We start from the raw sequence: 4,349 nt of genomic DNA, 5'->3' as shown, positions 1-4,349 counted from the left end.
GAGAATCATTGGCCTTAGGCTCATAGAGTCTGCTCACACTGGTGTCAACATTGCTGGCCATATCTATAATGTTATTGATGATTTTGGATGCACTAGCAAAGTGATCTCTATCACTTTGGATAATGCATCTTCTAACTCTAGAGCTATGGAGAAGCTTAAACCTCTACTGTCTGGTTATGTTGGTAGTCTTTTGTTGCATCAACGTTGTGCATGCCACATTATCAATCTTATTGTGAAGTCTGGCTTGAAACGACTTAAGCCTTACATTGAAGCATTTAGAACTACTATTTCATTCCTAAACTCCTCTAATCAGCGCATTGCTGCTTATAAGAGTCCACGCCGCAGCAAGCTCTGGTGCATGCATAAGTTTTGTAGACTCAGAACTGTCCTCCTACCTTGACAGTGACATTCTTCAGAAGTTTGAGGATGATTTCAACCTCTTAAACTGGTGGCATGAGCATAAACTAACCTTTCCTGTTCTCTCAATATTAGCTAGAGATGTTATTTCAGTTCATGTTTCAACAGTATCTTCCGAGTCTGCTTTTAGTCTTTGTGGCAGGATCATCGAGGAACGACGACGACGATTAGCCCCAGAGATGGTTGAGATGCTCCTTTGCATCAAGGACTGGGAACTAGGTGATGCAAGAGCTCAACACTCTGCCCAGGACAAAGAATTAGAGGATGCATTTGAAGGACTGTATCTTGATGAGGTGGAGCAACCTAAGACTTAGGGTATTAGGACTGTATCTGTAATTCTGTATCTTCATGTTTCATCCATGTAATATGTAGTCATCATTCATCAACAGCGAACATTATATATGAGCTGGGACTGTACTCTTTTCCTTTCTAGGGTTTTCTCACGAGGTGTGAGTTTTTACCTAGAAAGGTTTTTAACGAGGCAGTCATTGCACAAACAGCTCTTTTAAGTACAATTTATATTTAATTCTATATTTCTATGTGTGCCTGCGCTGTTTGTTTTCACAGTCTTTTATATATGCTGGTTGTTGCCTTTTATATGCCTGTAGTGCTATTCTATAAAACGGGCCCGGCCTGGCCCGACACTGTTTTTAGGACGGGTTATCCGGGCTAGCCTAGCACGTTTAGAGTTTAGACCCAAGCAGTGCCGGGCTCGTTCAGGTTTTTAGGCCCGCTGGTCAGTAAGGCCCGGCCCGGTTTGTCCGGCGTTCCTGACGGGCCGTGCCCTAAATGGGCCGGGCGGTCCGTTTGGCCATCTATTCACAATGCCGTTTGTCGCATGATAAATAATAAAATAAGATAAATCAGATTAAAGAGGCATTCTAAATGAATGACTTACCAGAAGCAACATTTATCTGGTGGGGAATACAGAGCAAAATCATGTGTATCAGTTTATATATATATATATATATACTCCTGTTTGTAGCTCTTGGCTCAAGCTGTCCTGAGCCACAGGGCAAAGAGAGAGAAAAGGAGGAGCAAGAAAGAAGCTACCGCTACCTCTATGAAAGAATTCCGAGAATGATCTGTCTGTAGAAGGAAGAGCAAACTTGTTCAAGTAGTCCAAGCAAGGTCATTTAATTACACAAGGGTAGTACAAAGAGAGGGGGGGGGGCAAGTCCAGCGTCCATCAACTCTTGCTGAACAAGGAAAAAAATAAGAAGATGCCAGCAACCCAGCGTGCCCCTTCCCGGGCTGAGAGTCCAAGGCATCGGCGTGTCCCACTCCCATGAGGCCATGACCATGGAAGGTGCCGAAGAATCCAAAGACGGTTTTGTTTGTTCAACACAATTACACAAGCATCATTCCAAAACATTCTTCGCGTTGGAAACGCCAGGTGCTCTGTTGAGACACTGGATGCAATCGCAACACATGTGTGTCAGGGGAAGGAAAGCAGACGACGTCAGGAGAAGAGCAATATATATATATATATATATATATATATATATATATATATATATATATATATATATATATATATATATATATATATATATATATAGTTATAGTATTAGAAGCCCTAGGCTTCTTATAACTAGAGGGAGCCCTAGTCATACTGTGGCTGACCTGTGCGTGGCAGAGGTCCGAACCTCTGGAGGCCCAGCTAGAACAGCCCGAGTGCTGGAGGCCCAGATAGAACATTAAATTGCCAACCACCCTGATTTCCTCGTGCCAATCCAAACCCTAGCCGTCGCTAGCCTACCGCTCCCTCCCGGCGCTCGCCCAGTAGCGCGCCGACGCAGTGCCCTCGCCCCTAGCCGTTGCCCCCGCCGTCGCGCCGCGGCAGCTGTGCCGCGCACCTCGCCCTTGCAGTCAAAGAAGGCTTCTCCTCCTCCTGCTGACGTTGGTCGCCGGAGAAGGTCGTACTGTCCGGCGCCGGCACGGCCACAGACGACGGGGCCAATGCCACCGACGCGAGCCCACCGGCCGGCGCGCCGCTCAACGTGCGGGCAAGGAAGTGGTGGCGGTTCCCGGCTACGGAAGGCCTCGTCACGGGCAGCGAGCGGAGTGTGCCCAACTCGTCGGACCCACTCCACAACCGCTGAAGCGCCTGTGTCAGCCGCCTGCCATTCATGCTGCTTCGACCTCTACTGTTAGTTATATCGTACCTCTGGTCGCATGCTTTTTGGCTGCACAATGTGGCTTGGTATTCAGACTTCAGAGAATTGAATTGCGTATACGAGTAAATGTAGCTGATTTTGGTCTAGCTGGTTTGCCGTTTCGAGCGTTTGTAAACACAAATTCGTTGGCAGTTTACACCATGCCGTGTGTATATAAATTCCCTGAAATCTGTGTCTTCGCTCAGTTCACAACAGTTTCAAGATTCTATGATGGTAGTATACTGTATGTCTGTATGTGAATCCCTGTTTTTTTTCAGTTTCTCTTGTAATCTAAATATTTTACAGCTGGTGCACTGTGACGACTGAAGGCAACATAAAACCTGTGGTTGCATGCAGGGAGTAGGGAAGCCACTTTTGATCTCTTCTTGAAGTCAGCTGAGTATTTGGACTGTGCAGTTCATCATGTACTCATACATGTACCACCTCAAAGACGTCTTATTAATTCTATTTTTTATTGCATTAATTTGGAGATCTGAACATAGGAGTTCACCATAGAAGTTCAGTGGTAACACTGATGATGATTTATGCAATTTTTGTTCAAGTTTTACGCTGAAATCTACCAGAGTCAGAACCCGTGATCTACGACGCGCGAGATTTTCACGCCATAATTTCTGGGCCCCATTCACCGTTTCGAAATAGGTATACGATTTACGCTAAAATTCGTAATCATTTACGTTGTTTTGGTTCATGTTTTACGCTAAAATCTGTCAGAGTCAGAACCCGATCACGATGGGTCGCGCGAGATTTTTACGCCGTAATTTTCGGTCCGCATTCGACGTTTCGAAACAGATCTACGATTTACGCTAAAATTCGTAATCATTTACGTTGTTTTGGTTCATGTTTTACACTAAAATATGTCTGAGTCAGAACCTGATCACGATGGGACGCGCGAGATTTTTACGCCGTAATTTTCGGTCCGCATTTGCCGTTTCGAAACAGATCTACGATTTACGATAAAATTTGTAATCATTTACGCTGTTTTGGTTCATGTTTTACGCTAAAATATGTCCGAGCAGAACCCGCGAACTGCGGCTGTAAATTAAAATTTATTTCCTTCTACTAATGCTCTTAAACCGTAATTGTCCCTTTATTCACGGGATTATGCAGCACGTCTTTCCTTATATCAAACCGGTCAAGATTTATATAATGCATGGTTTATGCTATCATGTTACACATCGTTATGCAGTCGTAAACGATTTATTTTATGCATCGTTATGCAGTCGTTAACCGCCGCCAATATCACAGATACGAACGTGGACGAGCAGCTGTAAATGAGAATTTGTTTCCTCCCGTAACTGTGCCTTTATTTACGCGAACGTGGGGCACGTCTTTCCTTAACTCAAACCGGTGGATATTTAAATGTTGCATGGTTTACGCTATCATATTACACAACGTTATGCAGTCGTAAACGGTGTACACATGGTAATATTCGTTCCCGTGATTCGTGGCCCAAAAGATTCCTTCTATGCATGATTTATGCACATTTATACATATATTTATGCATGCGTATATCGTCTGTCACGTCTCATCCAGGATTAGTGGCTATCATATGCATGGCTGACGCATGCATGCTCGCGTACAGTGGGCCGACCGCGACCTGGTTGGCGTCCTGGCTGGGGCTTCCCCCACTAACGGAAGCCCAGGGCTTCCATTACCTCTTCCCTATATATATATATATATATATATATATATATATTGAGTCATATTTCTTTGAAGTCTGTGTTACGAATGGCAAAAACACGAAACGCACTG

The 4,349-nt window shown here is 44.5% G+C and overlaps 1 pseudogene across 1 annotated transcript; it reads left to right on the top strand.

Annotated features, from left to right (window-relative positions):
• The first annotated feature begins 2,150 nt into the window (after positions 1-2,150).
• On the top strand, positions 2,151-2,801 carry LOC100274639 (LOC111138522-like pseudogene; annotated as a pseudogene). Its single transcript, NR_155549.1, has one exon. The product of NR_155549.1 is annotated as a protein-like pseudogene (transcript).
• The last annotated feature ends 1,548 nt before the right edge of the window (positions 2,802-4,349 follow it).

Source organism: Zea mays, chromosome 4 (assembly GCF_902167145.1).
Source record: "Zea mays cultivar B73 chromosome 4, Zm-B73-REFERENCE-NAM-5.0, whole genome shotgun sequence".
NCBI lineage: Eukaryota > Viridiplantae > Streptophyta > Magnoliopsida > Poales > Poaceae > Zea > Zea mays.
This window is presented reverse-complemented; position numbering and strand designations above follow the sequence as displayed.